Here is a 20061-nt window from a genome sequence, read left to right on the forward strand (position 1 = left end):
TTTTTGTTTAATTTAAAACATTTAATGAACACTGAGAGCTGTTTGCCTTTTTTTGTTACTGGCTGGCAGCTGCTGGCGTTTTATTATTACTGTAAGCGATTCCTTTTCAAACATACAGGCCGCACTCGGTTCATTGCTATTTGTTTTGTGCCAAAAAAGAAACAACAAAAATCAGAAGAACATAAAAAATAAATAAAATTAAATTTAATGTTTTTTTTTTATTTAATAAGAATTATTACTCCCCTTCGGTTTTGCTATTTTAATGCTTTTGGAAATAAAAATAAAAGGGGGTTTTGTAATTGTCACATATCTTTCATTTATTGTCGTCCACTTTATTTTTTGTCATATATTCGTTTGTTCTGTGCTTCTTCTCTTCTTCCTTTTTCTACTGTTGCTAGGGTTATCATCATCATTGTCATCATCTTCGTCATCCTTAACAATAACCCGGAAAACTTTAATATTTTTAAAAGCTTGCTTCTGTTTATTGTTTTGCTTGATATTATTGTACTATTTCTGCGCCAGAGATGGAAGTGTGGAATTATTTCCATTTTTTTTAGTTACTAATTCACATATTCCAACTTTGAGGGTACTATTGTTATTTTGATAAAATTGTTATGAATATTTTTAGTTCCCCAAACAATTAAAACAAATTTACATTTTCATTAAAGTATCCAGCAACAGTTTTAGTTATAATGAAGCTTACAACAATTCACTTTATGTAATCTTATAATTCCGTCCACTTTTTATGCGGGTTGAACAGCGTTCTAAAAAAACAAACTACGATAGTCAATTCCGCAAATATATTTGTAAATATAAAATCAATATCTAATCAATTTCAAATATTTTTTTTTAAATATTAAACAAATTGAAAATAATAAATAACAATTGGGATCGAAGGACCAAATGTTTTCGTAAATCTCAAAAGTCCAAAACTCCTTGTTAATATTATATTTATAAATGGTCTTTATATAATATAGAAAACATTTGGCAAAATATATTTTGTAGACAAATACGAAATAAACAAAAGTCTATCGTGGAAATATTTCCTAAAAAAATTAAAAAAAATAGCAATTGTGCTCGAAGGACCAAAGTATTTAATAATGCTCTAAAGTCCAAAGTTATATTTTCATATTTAGAATAGAATTTTTAGAATATAACTGTAGAGCAGAATCTGATATATTCAAGAACTAATAGCTTCTGTCGAAGCACCAAATGTTTCTATAGTGCTCGAAGGACCAAAAAGCCATTTTTTGAGAATCAAAGTATCTAAAATGGGTGACGTAGGTGATGGAAGATACCAAGGAACGGTTCTGACCGGTTTTAACATGACAAAGCCCAGGATTTATCTTGGTCCCTCTTTCATCTGAAGTGGACACTGACCTACCCGTGGTATCACCTGGGGAACTGCCTTTAACACCCGTTAAAGGTAATGAGCTAACATGTGCCGCGCCTTCACCCATAAGAACGTTAAAAACTTGGGTTTGGGCATCGGGTTAGTAACCATCCCCTAGAAAAAACAGTCTACTATGAAAAAACGAAAGAAAAGAAAAACACACGCCTCTAAAGTTGACGAATGCCGCAAACGTTTTAAGGACCTTGATTTGCGAATCTACACCTGGAATGTTCGCACTCTTTATAGAGAAGGTGCGGTCTTCGCATTGACAGACGTACTTGAAAAGTACAAGGCCGATATTACTGCCATACAGGAAATACGATGGATTGGTAAAGGCGAGTACTGTATTATAGCTGCCATGACGTAAAGCATGAGTTTGGTTGCGGATTCGTAGTTAGTCGGAGGCTAAAACATCTGGTATCCAGCTTCTCCCCAGTGAATGAAAGACTTGCTGCAATTCGAATAAAAGCTAAATTCTTCAACATCAGCTTTATTTGCGCTCATGCTCCCACTGAAGAAAAGTACGAACAGACCAATGATATATTTTACGAGGGCTTAGAAGAAACATATGACCGTTGCCCTGTCCATGACATTAAATTATTCTAGGCGATTTTAATGCCAAAATTGGAAAGGAGAATATCTTTGGCCCAACAGTCGGGAATTTCAGTCTCCACAGTGAAACATCTGACAATGGTGTGAGGCTGATAGACTTTGCAACTGCAAAAACATGGTAGTTAGCAGTTCCAGATTTAATCATCTCGGTATTCATAAGGGCACCTCGCAGTTTCCAGATCAAAGAACAAGTAATCAAATTGATCATGTTGTGATAGATGGAAGACATTCATCGCGCAATCGTTCCGAAGCGCAAAGATTGATTCCGACCACTACCTTGTTGCAGCAAAGGTACGTACCTGTCTAAACGTTGCAAATAAAGCAAGAACAGACACAACGCGGAAGTTGGACATCGATAGGCTGCAAACACAACAGATAGCCACAGCATATTCCACTCAACTAGCCCAATTGCTTAATGAGAGCACTCCTTGTCCCGAAAACATAACAACACAATGGCAAAATATTGCCCACTCCATGCAAACAGCCGCAAAATCCATACTTGGATACCAGAGACCTCCACAAAGGAATTCATGGTATGACCAGGAGTGTCGTGCTGCTACCGAAGAGAAAAATGCGGCATATAGAGCTACCTTACAATCAGTAACAACGCGTAGCGCAAGAAATCGAGAGAAAGGGAAAAGCGCGAGTGTGAAAAACTCGAGATGTACAGGAGCCAGAATGAAGTCCGAAAATTCTACCAAAGAGTGAAACATCAAACAAATAGATTTGGTACAGGCACATCCTCCTGTAGAGACCAGCAAGGTAATCTGGTAACAGATACAGATAGCGTGCTCAGAATATGGAAGGAACATTTCTCCAATCTGCTGTTATCCAATAGTAGCGAAAACGATGATACCACAGATCCAATCCCAGAAGATGGTATAGAATGTATACCGCCAGGCCAAGATGAGGTTAAAACAGCAATCAACCGGCTGAACAATAATAAAGCAGCAGGAGCCGATGGCTTACCCGCCGAGCTGTTTAAAACCGGAGGCGACGCGCTTATAAGGTGTATGCATCAGTTAGTTAGTACCATCTGGCAGGAAGAACGCGTACCCGACGATTGGAACTGGAGCATCCTGTGTCCCGTCCACAAGAAAGGGGCATAAGTCTTCTCCCTATTGCCTATAAGAGAGTGTCAGGGATATTGTGCGAACGACTAAAGCCAATGGTCAACGAAATAATTGGACCATACCAATGTGGCTTTAGACCTGCAAGTCCAGCATTGACTAGCTATTTACCCTGCGACAAATTCTGGAGAAGACCCAAGAGATGCAGATCGACACATAGCACCCTTTTGTCGATTATATAGCAGCATTCGACATTCCCCTCCGATCAAAGGTATTCCATGCAATGTCTGAATTTGGTATCCCCGCAAAGCTCATCCGGCTTTGTAAGATGACTTTAACTGATACTAGGTCCTCAGTTAAAATTGGAAAGAACCTCTCCGAACAGTTCAGTACCAAAAGAGATTTGAGACAAGGAGATAGCCTTTTGTGTGACCTATTAAACATTTTGCTGAAAAGGGAATACGAGATGCAAATGTCAAAAGCAATGGCACAATTTACACCAATTGTTACTTGCTTATGCTGATGATATAGACATCATGGGCCGATCAGTAAAAGAAGTAACTGATACCTTTATAAAGGTCGAAGGAGAATCTGCTAAAGTGGGTCTGGCGGTAAACGGTGAGAAGACCAAGTTGATGGTGTCCATTGAGCTCGTACCGACTGTGGAAGTTGGTACCTATAATATTGAGGTAGTAAAAGACTTCTACCTTGTTTCTCTAAGACGATTCGAATACTCGTACACATTAGTTCGAATTACTACCAAACTTATGTTTTTTGAAAAATGTTCGACTTATTTTTGTTTTCAATCAAAGAAACATTTTCTAAAACAACAGGAGTTTGGTAATAATTCGAACGAATTTGTATTCGAATCGTCTTAGAAAAACAGGCCATTCGTCTACCTCGACACTGCCATAAACACAACAAACAACATCAGTTGTGAAATAAAAAGAAGAATTGTATTGGGCAACAGATGCTTTTATGGTTTAAGTAAGCAATTTAAAAACAAAGCCACAACTCGTCAAACAAAAATAACGCTCTACAAAACACTGACACTACCCGTGCAGATGTGTGGATCCGAAGCCTGGGTACTTGCGCAAGCAGACATGGCAGTGCTTGGTGTGTTTGAGAGAAAAATGCTTTGAAAGATCTACGGACCAATCTGCGATGACGGCGAATATCGACGTCCATGAACCACGAGCTGTATCTGCTATACAACGACATCAATATAGTTAAACGTATCGAGATGCAGCGATTGCGTTGGCTAGGCCATATCATAAGAATGAGCGATGATGAACCCGCTAAAAAGGCGTATAAATACGGACCGCTTGGCGGGGCACGCAGAATTGGCAGGCCAAGAAATAGATGGCGCAAACAAGTGGATGATGGGATGAAAAGGCGCGGTATTCCAGAGTGCGAAGCAATAAATAGGGAGAAATGGAGATCTTTTCTTAGTTCGGCCTATGGAACAAATGTTCTGTAATGGGCCAGCTAAGTAAGTAAGTATGAATGCTTTTCCAAAATACAAAAATAAATTTTCTACATTTCCCTACATTCACCATTATTATTTTTTGTTTTCTGGCAAAAACCGGTTTTTGTTCTTTGTCTATAAAGATGTTGTGGTTTTGCTTCTATTGTTTTTGTCTTTCCTCCCCTCCATCGTATCTACGCGCACATTGACTCCGTGTCAACAAAGCACAACAGCCTAAACAACCGCCACTATACCACACTAACAAACCAAACTCGTATAGATTTCGTTTGTTGTCGGAAAACACTCACTATATCAATAGAATTAATTCGCATATACAATTTTTGAATTTCTTTAATATAAATGCAACATCTAATAAATCAAGTTAGTGCTGATGGACTCAATACGTATGTACATAGGGTTCACATCGTGCTGATTTACACGATACATAATTCATTAGGTAAAATCAATTAGAAGAGAAACGTTTAAAGAACAATAATTGCAAAATTGAATAAAAAAAATAATTTCAAAATAAAATAAAAAAAATAATTTCAAAATAAAAAAAAATATATAGAAAAAATGAATTTGTAAAAATATAAACAGGGTTTTGAATATAAGTAACTTTTTCTTGCTTTAAATAAGATTATTTTGAAATGAATGAATTGGTTCATATTTTGCAAAAGAGAATATAAATACATATATCCCATGTTTAGGTTTCCTTCAAAAAAGAAACCAGTATTTATTGCTTTATGAATTAGATTCATACAATGTAAAAATCTGAACATTGGAAACAATTTTTGAACACTATACATAAATTGAATGAATTTTATTGAACGAAAATGAAAAATGGTCGAGCCCAAATTTAGTAGTGAAAAGAAGCAGCTCTTCGACAGTCGATACGTCTGAAGAGCTGCTTAACCAACATCGAAACCAGGTAACGTAACTTTAAACGAAAAAATTAATAAAAATCATTAAAAATGATCTTCGCCCTAACAGTAAAAATTTCAAAATATAAGAAAAAACAGGCTGAACTCGGCTGGGATTTGAAGGCAGCGCAAAATAGCGTTTGTCATGAAGAAATACATTTAAATGGCCAAATATCCGTTAATGTATAAAAACACATTTGCATTTGGAAAAAAAAAACGATAAGTCCTTCGACAGAGAAGCCATTCGACAGTCGATACGTCTGAAGAGCTGCTTAACCAACAGCGAAACCAGGTAACATAATTTGGTGACTGTGTGGTTTCGAGTCGTTGGCTTTCCTTTTTCACTTGCAAAAAATTTCCAATCATCAAGCTTAACTCTAAACGAAAAAATTAATAGAAAAGAAAATTTGTTGATAAATAATCCTAGGACCAAATATTATTTACTTCAATCGATAACAATAATGTTCTTCTTTATTAGCAGAAAAATCTATTTTTTATATTACTGACAAACAACTCGATAATTTTAATGCACTTTCTAGATCGATATCGAAGGACCATAAGTTGCAAATCTATACTAACAACCTATAGTGAAAATACGTAGTCGCCTGAAAGTCCATGTAAATGTCAATGATCATTTAAACATAAATATTGTATTCATTCATTCGAAAAGTTCGTAGGACCAAATTCGATTATGTTTTGCTGTAAGTTTTTCGTATAGCTTCATACTTGAAATCTTAAAATTTTATTCAGTTCGAAGAACAGACTTTTTTGTTCATATTCCTTGGGAAATTTATATTGTTTTTCTGTAAAGACAATAGTGATGGATGTTTGAAAATATATATACGACGAAAAAAGATATGGTATATTTTGGAAAGTGTCGAAGGACCAAATGACGTGTTAGGCGTTTGAAAATCTTTACCAAAAAGAAAAAAAACATTTTGTTACAGTAATACTACTTTAAGGAAATAACTTTTATTCATTTCTTGGTCTATATTTTTCTGAGATTTTCAAAACTATAGTTTAGTTTGATTTTTATGATCGAATGACCATAAGTTGCAGAAAATCTCTACTAACAACGTAGGCTATAAATTTGTAGTCATGCCAAAATTCATCTAAAAGTTGAACAACATTTAAACTTAAATTTTTATTTCTAAATATTTATGATTTAACGTAACTACGTTTTATTTCGGCAACTGTCGAAGGACCAAATGTACTTCAGTTGTGCTGAAAGCGTGACACCCGAACCGTTGAACTATGATCTTATCGAAGGACCAAGACAACGTTTCGTTGATATACCTTAGGAAATTAAGGTTATGTTTCTTTAAATGGCCAAAAAGTAACAATACTGTTGGATATCTTCGATCGTCTTAGAGAAACATATCATAAATGTTTGGAAAGTACGATAGTATTACGACCATTGTAATTCGAAAGCACCATCTATGGTTATGTTGACAAAGACGACCTAAGAAACGTATTCCATTTGACTTTATTCTGTGTCAGAACTTTACTTTTTTAAAAAAAAGTTATCCAAGTTCTATATTGTAGATAACCCCAAAGAGAGGGTAGAAGAACGTCTAAAGTTCTAAAGCTTGACATATATATGTATATGTTTTGATACGAAAATATGAGTGTGTGGAAATATTATACACAATTACTGCTAGTATGCATTCCATCTAAAAGAGATAGAGAAAAAACTATTTCAAGTATTTCACTTCACACAAGTGGCACAGTTGTGTTGTTGCAGCAGCAGTTCGTAGTAGTAACAGCAGCAATTATCATCATCAGCAACAACAGAATTGTTGGTGAGACAACATTTCATCGCAAAAATTCTAAAGGAGGTTTCAGTACAATCGCGCACAATGCAATATTATGCAACCGAAACAAAAAAGGGAGTTTCAGAAAAGCCTATTCCCCCAACTTCTTTTGTGTAGCTGCCTGCTATCTGTTTTGTTTGCTAAAAGTATTACAAAATAAGAAATAGGGGGAAAAGACTCTTTGCAACTCAACTAAAGTTTAACGAACTTGAAGTGAATGGTATTTTGTGATTTCTCTAGGGGAGGAGAGGAAATAAGTAGTGCGGATTTTGCGATAATTTATTTGAAATTTTACTTTAAGATTCTTGGGTTAGGAATTTAATTAATTATGGAGATTACTTAGGGGGTTAGATTACATTTAGAGAGAAGATTATGGTTGTTTAAATTCTGAATAAGGGTGTTGAAAATAATTTCGAAGAAAATAGTTTTTTTATATTACTCAAAGATGTCGTGAAATATCTAAAAGTAGTCCCTAAAAATTAGTTTTAGTTCTTTGCATTCATTTAGGTTTTATTATTATTCGTTTATTATTTTTATTATTATTATCATAAAGAAGGACAGAATAGAAACAAAATTATTTTTAAAATGAAATTTGACTATTAGAATTATCTCTAGCTTTAGATCTATCTCCATCAACTTGGACAAGCGTGGTAATCGATGATAAGCTTTCAATGATTGCTAAACGAATGAGTGATTTTATTGAAGTTCGGTTCTGCTTAAGTACTGCATTTGAGAAGCGAGATTCTCATATAGTAATAGTTGTATAGAAATGGCATTAAGATCAAAGATGTAAATTAATAGTGCTGCCTACAACATATGTAGGTACATGGTTGTACTTTTAACAGTTGAATACAAATATTCATTTACGTTTTATTATTATTTGTTTATTATTTTTATTATTATTTTTAAGAAGAACAAAACACAAACAAAATTATTTTTAAAATGAATTTTGACTATTAGAATTATCTACAGATTAATATCTGTCTCCATCAACTTGGGCAAGCATGATAATCGATGCTAAGCTTTCAATGATTGCTAAACGAATGAGTGATTTTATTGAAGTTTTGGTTCTGCTTAAGTACTACATTTGAGAAGCGAGATTCTCATATAGTAATAGTTGTATAGAAAAGGTATTAAGATCAAAGATGTAAATTAATAGTACTGTCTACAAAATATGTACATGGTTGTATTTTTAACAGTTGAATTCAAATATTTAAATGTATGTTGTGTAAAAATAAGATCAATTATTGAAAACGTAAACGTAAGCTTAAATAAAATATGTAAGTAAGTGGAATTTAGTAAAACATTTCATTGAAATAGAGTTGATCCGCTTCAATTATTCTTGTTATTTTTGTTATTACTTTCGCATTATTATTTGTATTTTACCCACAAATATTTCTACACAATTTCAATATAATATTTCCATATGTCCTTTTGAATTTCCTATGAAATTTGATATTGCTCCAAATCCATAATGGAAACATGACCTTCGTGCTCAAATTTCAATTAAATTTAAATGCAACAAATTGATACTATTTAACCTAATTTTGCAGTCCTCAGAGGAAATATAAAAACCAGCCACCCCTTACATGATATTATTGCTCAATGCGCTCAAGACCTTCACTTTTAAATGTATGCACTCAGTGACGTTAATAAAATTGTAAATTATTGTAAACGCAATAAAAAAAAACTATACAAGCAAATACGTTTAAGGCAAACTAAAGTCCAACGACACTTAAATATTGACTTTTTAGGTTAGCTGCTAAACTAATGAAATTGTAAATTAAACAACAATAAATTATGCAGGTTGTATGTAATAAAAGTTCCCAGTCTCCTCGTCACTTGTTGGTAATTTGTATTCCATAGAATTTTTAATGCATTGGGAATAAATAGCTGCAACTTACCTTTATTTTTCAAATTGATTTACAATAATTCAATATTGTGAGAACTGCTTTCAAGTGAATCTGAAAGTAAAAAGAGGAAAAAAACGGAAATAAGATATAAATCAAATAGAATTTGCTTGCATGTTACTAACATTGTAAAACTATCAGTGATGGGCATTGGCATAAAATACACTTCATTAAAATTCATTACAACATTCTTCTTTCTACTTTATTAGCAACATAATCAATTAATTAAATGATTGGCAATCAAATCGGAGATTGGCAAATCATGGGGTGGAATGAAGAATAAGAAAAAAAGAATACAATTTATGAAGTAGATAAAGAAGTTTTCTTCTCGAAATGTGACTCGAAGGACCAAATAAAAACTAAGGCTCACAATTGTGTAGGATGGAATTGGTTTGGTTAGCAATGGTTCGAATAAAACAGTTTATTTAATGTTAAATTCAATAGTTTATTTATTAATTATATTAGGGTCCATAGATTAATGTCAAGTGAAACAATTACAATTAATTAACAGATAATTATTTACATAAAGCAAACTATTTCACAAACTTCAAATTCTTAGTTTTAACTTCTTCTTCAATTTTAACTTCAAATAATTGTTGTAACTTCTAAAACATCTAATTAACTTCCAGGCTTCGCTGAGGAGAACAAGTAAAGCGTAAGTGATTTTCTTCTAGGCGACTTCACTGAGGAGGGAAACTGCAGTGAATGTGACTTTTCTTCATTTGTCGCTGGTCACTTGACTTTTTGTGAAGTTCCTCAATGAGCCGTGTTCACTAAATTGTTCGGTAAAGCCTTGTTGTTGGCTTTAGTCGCCGTTCGTATAAAATGATGTGTTCAATAAGTCTTTGCGGGTAAATTTAAAATGACAGATATTGCAAACCTAAAAAATTCACTTCTGCAGATCTTCAAAATTTCACTTAGGTGACAAGAACACACGATATTTTTTCTAATCAACGAAAGGTTAGATTTAACAGTTGTTCCTTTTTCGTATTAATAGGATATTTATGAGAGAGCGTGGCAAAGTTGGCAACAGTTACCAATCATTTGGCTAAATATCCAAGACAGAAACCCATTTGGAGACAAAAACACATGGTAATTTTTTAGAATTAAAATAAAGTTTGCTTTAACAGTTTTTCCTTTTCGTAGTAGTAGGATATTTATGAGAGAGCATGACAAATTTGGCAAATACAAAAGTTACCAATCATATATCCTTAATATCACAGACAGAAACCCATTTGCTGTTCTCATAACCCTCATAATACACCTCAGCCGGTTTTAAAATTATGAACCATTTATCTTTGGCTCTATTTTTTCTCATATGCAATATTATATCGTTAAAAGGCACAACTCGAAAGAGAAATTAATATAAATATCACAATCCAGAAAGTCTCACTTCTGCACGAAAGGTTAGCTTTAAGAGTTTTGTCGTATTAGTAGGATATTTATGAGAGAGCATGGCATAGTTGGCAAGTACAAGAGTTACCAATCATATATCCTCAATATCCAAGACAGAGACCCATTTGCTTTTCTTATTACCTAAAACATTACCTAGTTGCCAACTAAAATACTTCCTAACCGTTTATTTTAAATTATGACCCATTTTAATTGGGTTCTATTTTTTTCATTTGTAATATTCTGTCGTTAAATAAGCACAATATTAATATAAAAATAATTAAAATTGATATTCGTTAAATTAACATTTAAATTTACCAAGTATCTGGGGCGCGCAATGTAGTGGCTGCGTAACCCATTCCTACATTTGTGCTGGATTTAAGTTCTGTTCCAGGAATATTACTTCATTTTAAGCTGAGGACATGCTGAAGATATCTTTTTGTCTCATTTATTTGATGAAGTATATTTTTTGGCCAAATGAATTATTCAAAATTATAATTTAGTTTGATTTCTATGATGACCATAATTTGCCGAAAATATATACTAACAACAACAGATTCTAAATTTATAGCCGAGTGAAAAGTTATCTGAACGTTAACGAGCATTTAAATCCATTTTTTATTTTCTCTTTCGCAAAATATCAGTTTTAAAGTTAGTCTGTGTTATTTTGGTAAAGCCTGAAGGACCAAATTTATTCGCGTTAAGTTGAAAATTGTTTTGTAGAGCGTGATGACCGAAAAGTCTAACTATGCTACAGCTTGAAGGACCAAAACTTTGTTTTTTCCATTTTCCATTTAAATTGGAGGAGGATCGCAAAGAGACGATATTTTTGGGATTTTTAAAATCATTGAAATATCCAATTGTGGATATTCCTGAGAAATTACCTTGCAAAATATTTCTCACGAGAAAACATTCCTTTAATAATGAATAATTTGGGACGTGATGGGATTGATGAAGTATATTTTTTGCCAATGAAAGAACAACAAGCATTCGTTCCAGTTTAATTAGCCTAAAGACTTCTGAGAAAATTCACTGTCCCACAATCTCAATTTCTAAATGCCGATTTATAGAAAAAATACCTTTCTTCATCTCGAAGGGCCAAATGTTGCTAGTTCTTCATATTAAGGTGAAATATAAGTTTTCCAAAATTCAGAGTCTATTTAGTTTAGAGGAATTCATATCGATGTTTTGAGACCTAATTGTAACAACGCAACGACAGAAATAGTCTATTAACCATTTCGAAGGACCAAATACCGGGGTCATTATTCCATGTTTTATCAAGAGGAAATATTGATATATTTGGAACATCAGTAGGGAATAGAAAATGCAATTATGATTTGGTTTTTTAGTAAGTTGCCAACTAAGATTGGCAACTCTAGTGATTGGCAACATCCCATCTCCTTGCTCGGAGTTAAAAACTTAGATTGACACTTTCATTGATGCTTGATATGGTCGAAGGACCAAATGTTTTAGAAAATCTAACCTAAAATTATTAAGTCGATTCTTGCCGCTTCGATGAAAAGAATTTTCCCAAGTATGACTGATGTTACGGCGCCATCTATATTTAGAGCTTGATTTTTTTCAGTTTACTTTTTAATTTCCCAAGAGTTTTGTATCAATCCTTCCAAATGCTTTTGAGAGGTAAACTCAGTCTTATAAAGCGATTGCAGAAATGAAAAAAATTGGTTTGTAATTTGCAATAGGTTGGCAACTAATTTACATATTTGAATAGGTTTGAAAGCTTGGTTAACAGATGTGACATATGGTTCATGTCTTGGTTTAACGGCAAATTGTTCATGCGACTGTATGGCAATGCTAAAGTTCGATAACTCTTGTAGCTGGCAACTTTTTGTGTTATTGCTAGTCTATAATTGATATCAATGTAATTCTAATTCATCTCGAAGATCAACATTTCGATAGATATTTTAATACTGGATTGATACTTGATACAGTCAAAATACCAAATGCTTTAGAAAATGTAACCTAAAAGTCCCAATGGAGTCAATCTGGTTGAACAGCGATGGAAAAAGGGGGCAAGGCAGGGAAGACTATAGTTTCAGATCTCGCCACAGATCTTTATCAGTTCCCTTCCCTAGCACACGTATCTATTTGAGCGAGCAATTGACACTTGGGTATAAAAAGTTTCTTGTTAAAAACGAGAAACAAGGGGAACTGATGAAGATCTGTGGCGAGATCTGAAACTATAGTCTTCCCTGCATTGCCCCTTGGTAAACATGGCCAATTTTTCCCACTAATAAATTAAAGTTGTTTTAATAAAATATTAGAACAACGACTATGGGATTTAGCCTGACTATTTTGAAAAACAAAATAGAAGTCGGCATCCCAAATAATAAACACCAACCCTCCAGTTTTTTTTGCCACAACTTCAGCAAAAGAAACAAGAAATAAATCGAATGTGATCCAACTTCAAGACGAAAAATGGGTAATTTCGGCATCAATATCAATATGACTGAACTTAAATATTTGTAAGATTGATTTTTCATATCCAAAAGATCTCAAACGTACAACCTAACTAAATGCTTTTAAGTGGTTGTCTTTGAATTTTTAAAAGGTTGCCAACTTATGAACATCCTTTTGAAGATTACAAATTATTGTAGTTGGCAGCTGTGGCCACAAGATTTATGTCTTGGGTAATCACAGAATCGTTATGTAACAGGGTGGCAATACAACTTTTGTAGTTGGCACCTTTGCATGCTCTCTCACAACTACTCTACTCATGTCGAAAGACCAATTGGTATCGGCGACTTTTTTGTTTCATTGGCAGTGTATAATTTATACAAAGATATACTACTGTGTAATACTGAAAGAATCGGATTTTTCACGATGTGTCGTCATCAAAGATTAGGTCCTTTGAAATTAAAATTAAATTGCCTTTAGTATATCCCTCAAGAAATCTATATCGAACCTACTAAAGGACGAAAAGTTTTTATATATATAGGCAGCTAAAACACATCTTTAAAAAGAACCAACTGGCGATAAAAGGTGTATGTCTTGGCTAATGATAGTATCGCAATTTAAGAGGTTAGCAACTCCAATGGTTGGTAACTCCGTGAGTTTGCATTTTGTGCATGCTTTCCCATAAGTATCCTACTCCTACGCATCTTTAACGGAAAACCATGCTTTATTTGGGCACGATAAATTCCAAAATTGCAAGATTTTAATTCACAATCTGTTTAAGTATGGACACAAGTGAGCCTTAGTAGCATCTTTCTTACTTATCCATACCAGTCTTGGTCAAATTGGCCTCACTGTAACCGATTTATTTTTATAGAATATCATATTTTCCCTAATGTACATAAAATGTCGCTTTTCTAATTTTCTTCTAATTTTATAAGAAAACCTGAAGGTCCAGGTTAAAAAACCTAAGTAAATATCTCCATGACGTTCCATCCTAATACCAATAGACACCAACGCATATTTTCCTGCCCACACACTTTTTCTTTCTTTTGCCATTTTCTTTTACAGACAGCATTTGCCTGTCTGCCTTTTTGTCTAATAGAAAATCAACGACTAGGAAACTATCGACTTTCCTGAATACATTCACAGTTTAATTTATAAGCTTAGGCAACACAATTGAATGCCTAGCAGCCTGCCGGCCTACCTACCTATCAAGAGTGGAAATATGTACTTATGTAGCGAACAAAAAACAAAACGAAATCATTCAACTCAATCGTGTGTAAAAAAGGCTTCACTTCCAATATTTTGTTTGAATTGCTTTCAAAGGTTTTGTTGTTGTAGTATGCTTCGTTTTGGATTTCTTTTTTGTGAGAAAACTCGCAACAGGATTTAAACTATTGACTTAAGTATTTCCTGCGTTCATTATTATATTCCTTTAACTATGGTTTGTGGATGAAAGGAAGGCTATGACAGCCGAAGAGCGGCAGTAAGGAAACACAAAGTAACACAAACTCATAGAAAACCCACAAACATTGCAACACTCACGCGATTTTTGAGTAGGCGAGAAATAACCAAGCGTTGTTAGGCCGCGGGTCTTTACCCTTTTACTCTGGAATTATTTCCCTTTTTTACTTATCCTCCTCCTTGCCAGGTACAAATATAGAGAGTTTTTATGAGTTTGGAATTCCCTTTTGTTGTTCAGTAACCACAGCCAGAGGAAGGTAGTAATGGTTGTTAGTTATAAAAGGGAATAAAATAACAATCAGCCGCCAACAAACTAAATCGTTGTCCACATGAAGTAAGTTTCTTTTTTTTTGGGTTGAAGAAAGCCTGTCCTTTGTAAAACCGCCCACACTTTGCAAATAGAATTGTTAGTTTCGCTTTTTGTGCGGAAATTAGGTATGACTTTTAAAAGTCACAAACTGTCATCATTAGTGGCAGGAGTTCAAAGTGAGTGTGGTTACTTTTTGTCTGGGTTAGTTATTCGTAATGCTTAGTTTGGATATGGAAATAAGGCAAATAGGAGTGGGAATTTTAATATAGACAGATAAGGCGAGAGAGTTTAAACTTGGACGTCTTTTCATATTTAACTTGTGTCTAGACTTACAAAATTCTACAAAAATTATAACTTAATGCTGTTTGTCACTTTTGAATCAGCTCGAAGGGCCAAATCTCAACTAATACAATGATCGAAGGACCAACTATTAATGGTAAACTAACATCAAACACTTATTTCTATTTATTGAGATTTTGTTAGGATTATTATTAAATTTAACATCGATATTAGATCCTTTGAGCTTACATATTTACGTGTACCATATGGTCGTTTTAATGCTCCCAAGGGTTCTGTAAAGAAACCACCCAAAGCACTGAATGCTTTAAGAGGCCAAGTTAAGCATTCTTAAGCGATTGAGTCACACATTGTTCACAGCTTTAAAATGGTTATAAGCACATCAAGTCCTTGCTTTAGATAGTAGAAACGAGGAAAATCCTTTTTGTTAGAAACTTTACCATGCTTTCTCATTAATATCCTACTCATAACCAAGGATCAGTTAACAATAGCAGTTCTCAATACTAACAATTTGAAGCAATTTATGTCGATAGAATATCGCAAATGAAGGAAGATATAACCCAATTTAAATGATTCATAATTTAAAATAAACCGTTAGGAAGTATTTTAGTTGGCAACTACCGACATAGGGTTCATGTTTTAGGTAATGAGAAAATCAAATGGGTTTCTGTCTTGGATATTGAGGATATATGATTGGTAACTCTTGTACTTGCCAACTTTGCCATGTCCTCTCATATATATCTTACTAATACGACAAAACTGTTAAAGCTAACCTTTCGTGCAGAAGTGAGACTTTCTGGATTGAAATATTTATATTAATTTCTTCTTCGAGTTGTGCCTTTTAACGATAGAATATTGCATATGAGAAAAAAATAGAACCAAAGTTAAATGGTTCATAATTTTAAAACCGGCTTGGAAGTATTATGAGGTTAATGAGAACCGCAAATGGGTTCCTGTCTTGGATATTGAGGATATATGACTGGTAACTCTTGTACTTGCCAACTTTGCCATGCTCTCTCGTAAATATCCTACTACTACGAAAAGGAAAGCAAACATTATTTTAATTCTAAAAAATTACCATGTGTTCTTATCACCAAATGGGTCTTGGATATTGAGCCAAATGATTGATAACTGTTGTACATACCAACTATGCCATGCTCTCTCATAAATATGCTACTACTACGAAAAAGGAACAACTGTTAAATCTCAACTTTCTTTTAATTCAAAAAAAAATATCGTGTGTTCTTGTCACCTAAACGAAATTTTAAAGATCTGAAGAAGTGAATTTTTTAGGTTTGCAATATCTGTCATTTTTCGTGAGTAAAAACGTCTAAAAAGGGTTGGCAAGGCATACTAATAAATTTTACATATTTTAAGTTACCGTATGGAGATGATGTTGGACTTTTAAAGTGAATGGCATTGCGGTTTTTTCAAATGATTAGCCCACGTTGTCACTAATGGACATAGGATAATGTATTATATTCTCTATAATTCAATCAGATTTATAAACGAAAATTTTAAAGCTAATTCGATTTTGACAATCTGAAATAATGGATGAGGCCTATTTCTTGATTAATGAATTTGGAAATTTTGCCAATCCACATGGAAGGTAAACCCATTCAGCCTGAAGTCTTGTAGTGTATAGCATCATCTTTAAATATCCCCTCTAGAGAGTTGGTGGTTGCGATCATTATTATTTTAATTGTTATGTATTTTTGCGCCGCCTAAAGTCTATAATTAAAGGTTATCAAATTGTATTATAGAAGTGTGGTGGAAGCGAACCGGTTTGGATAGTTTCTTTCTCTTTTTCGAAAAAAAAAACAAAATAATAATATTATCTAATTTAAAAACTACAAGTCAAAGGCATTAATAGTTGAAAGGTCCATTGTAGAATTATGGAAATGTCTGCGGTGTCTGAGTTATGGTCATAACTTTTTTTAAAGCAAAAAACACGACTTTGATTAATGACTTTGCTACTGAATTGGTGGTGATGAGGAGCGATGAGATGCTGCGAAGTAATAGAAAAGCAAAAAACCAAAGATTAAAAACAATAAACGAAGAAAGGCTAAAAACGACAAACAATGCTGAATGTTTGTGGCGTTTTTTTTTTCAATTTTAATGTTAAAAAGGTTAGCCAAATTAATATGGTTTATCTTAAACTTAAACTTAAGATTTATTTTATATCTTTTACTTAAGAATTAGCAACCAAATTATGTGCTAGAACATATGTTTAAGTTTTTTTTCTTATTATGCTAAGCTTATCTGTTTTTTCCTCTTTTTTTTGATGAATTAGAATCCATCTAAAGAACATTATTTCCGGAGGCAAAACAAAAAATAAAACAAGCATCAATTTGTTTATTAATTATAGTTATGGTATGTTTAAAATTCAATTAGTTCCAACCCAAGGTTTATGTACAGTCGAACTTCTGCATAACGTAGCACTTGGGGAGCGAGGAATTAGTACGTTGTAGGGAAACAATTCTTATTAAATAATTTTCTTAAAGCAATTTTTATTAACTAATTTTTTAAAAAATTTTATTAAATAATCGTAAATTTTTTTAAATATTTTTATTGAATAGTATTGGACTTTTTAAAATATTTTTATTTAATAATCGTGGAGTTTTTATTAAATAATAATGGATTTTTTAACAATTTTCATTAAACAATCGTGGGATTTTTAAGAAATTTTTATTAAATAATCGTAGATTTTTACCAAATTTTACTAAATAATCGTGGATTTTTAAACAATTTTTATTTAGTAATCGTGGATTTTTTAAATAATTTTTATTTAATAATCGTGGATTTTTTAAGTATTTTTATTTAATAATCGCCGATTTTTTAAACAATTTTTAAAAAATAATCGTTGAACTTTAAACAATTTTTAAAAAATAATCGCGGATTTTTTAAAAAAATTTGTTAAATAGTCGTGGTTTTTTTAAATAATTTTTATTTAACAATCGTGGATTTTTAAACAATTTTTATTTAACAATCGTGGTTTTTTTAAACAATTTTTATTTAACAATCGCGTATTTTTAAACAATTTTTACTATGTAATCTGACAAATAATCGTGGTTTTTTTAAACAATTTTCATTTAATAATCGTAAACAATTTTTATTTAATAATCGCAATTTTTATTAAATAATGGTGGACTTTTTAAACAATACTTATTTAATAATCTTGGATTTTTTACAACAATTTTCAATTAATAATTGTAAACAATTTTTATTTAATAATCGCAATTTTTATTAAATAATGTTGGACTTTTTAAACAATACTTATTTAATAATATTGGATTTTTTAAATAATTTTTTTTTATCGTGGATTTAAAAAAAAATTAAAGAATTTTTATTTAACAATCGTGAATTTTTAAACAATTTTTATTTAACAATCGTGGATTTTTAAATAATTTTTATACTACAATCGTGGATTTTTTAAACAATTTTTATACTACAATCGTAGATTTTTTTAACAATGTTTACTACAATCGTAAATTTTTTTAACAATTTTTATACTACAATCGTGGATTTTTTAAAAAAAAAATTATTTAATAATCGTGGTTTTAAAAAAAATTAAATAATCGTTGATTTTTTAAATAATCGTCGTTTTTTAAATATTAAATGTTTTTTTAAATAATCATGGGTTTTTTAATATTTTTTTTAATCGTGCATTTTTATTTTTAAGTAATCGTGGATTTCTCAATTTTTTTTTTAATTTTTTTAAATAATCGTGGATTAATAAAACATTCTCAAATAGTCGTGGATTTAAAAAAAAATTAAATAATCGTGGATTAAAAAAACATTCTTAAATAATCGTGGATTTAAAAAAAGTAAATAATCGTGGATTTAAAACAAAAAAAATTAATAATCGTGGATTAAAAAAAAAAAAATAATAATCGTGGATTTAAAAAAAATTAAATAATCGTGGACTTTTAAAAAAAAAAATTAAATAATCTTGGATTTAAAAAAAAAAATTAAATAATTGTGGATTTTTATTACAAAATTTCAAATAATCGTGCATTTTTTAAAAAAAATTAAATAATCGTGGATTTTTAAACAAAAATTTAAGTAACCGTGGATTTTTAAAAAAAAAAAATTAAATAATCGTGGATTTAAAAAAAAAATTAAATAATCGTCGATTTTTAAAAAAAATTAAATAATCGTGGATTTTTAAAAACAAAAAAAAAAAATTAAATAATCGTAGATTTAAAAAAATTAAGTAATCGTGGATTTAAAAAAAATTAAATAATCGTAGATTTAAAAAAATTAAAAAATCGTGAATTTTTAAAAAAAATTAAATAATCGTGGATTTTTAAAAAAAATTTTAAATAATCGTGGATTGTTTAAAAAAAAAAATTAATAATCGTGGATTTTTAAAAAAATTGAAATAATCGTGGTTCTAAAAAAAAAAATTAAATAATCGTGGATTAAAAAAAAATAAGTAATCGTGGATTTAAAAAAAAAAAATAAGTAATCGCGGATTTAAAAAAAATTAAATAATCGTGGATTTAAAAAAATTAAATAATCGTGGATTTTAAATGATCGTGGATTCTTAAAAAAAATTAAATAATCGTGGATTTAAAAAAATGATAATCGAGCATTTTAAATAATCGAGGATTTTTAAAAAAAATTTTTAAATAATCGTTGATTTTAAATGATCGTGGATTTAAAAAAAAAATAAGTAAACGTGGATTTAAAAAAAAAATTAAATAATCGTGGATTTAAAAAAAATTAAATAATCGTGCATTTTTAAACAAAATTTTAAATAATCTTGGATTTAAAAAAAAAATTAAATAATCGTGGATTTAAAAAAAAAAATTAAATAATCGTGGATTTTAATTTTTTTTAAATAATCGTAGATTTTTATTTTTTAAATAATCGTAGATTTTTATTTTTTAAATAATCGTAGATTTTTATTTTTTTTGTAAATAATCGTGGATTTTAAATAATCGTGGATTTTCGAAAAAAAAAAATTAAATGATCGTAGATTTTT

General features: G+C 31.4%; 1 protein-coding gene across 22 annotated transcripts in view; it reads right to left on the bottom strand.

Moving 5' to 3' along the window:
- Positions 1 to 20061, bottom strand: part of Dyrk2 (Dual-specificity tyrosine phosphorylation-regulated kinase 2) — a 234205-nt gene that overhangs the window by 140027 nt on the left and 74117 nt on the right. For all 22 annotated transcript variants that reach the window (XM_073966893.1, XM_073966892.1, XM_073966905.1 and 19 more), the window contains one exon: positions 9185 to 9244. The gene's annotated coding sequence lies outside the window, so the exon portion shown is untranslated. The remainder of the gene's footprint in view (positions 1 to 9184; positions 9245 to 20061) is intronic.

This window comes from Musca autumnalis, unplaced genomic scaffold, assembly GCF_047663935.1.
Source record: "Musca autumnalis isolate F117 unplaced genomic scaffold, ASM4766393v1 scaffold_2, whole genome shotgun sequence".
Classification (NCBI taxonomy): Eukaryota; Metazoa; Arthropoda; class Insecta; order Diptera; family Muscidae; genus Musca; species Musca autumnalis.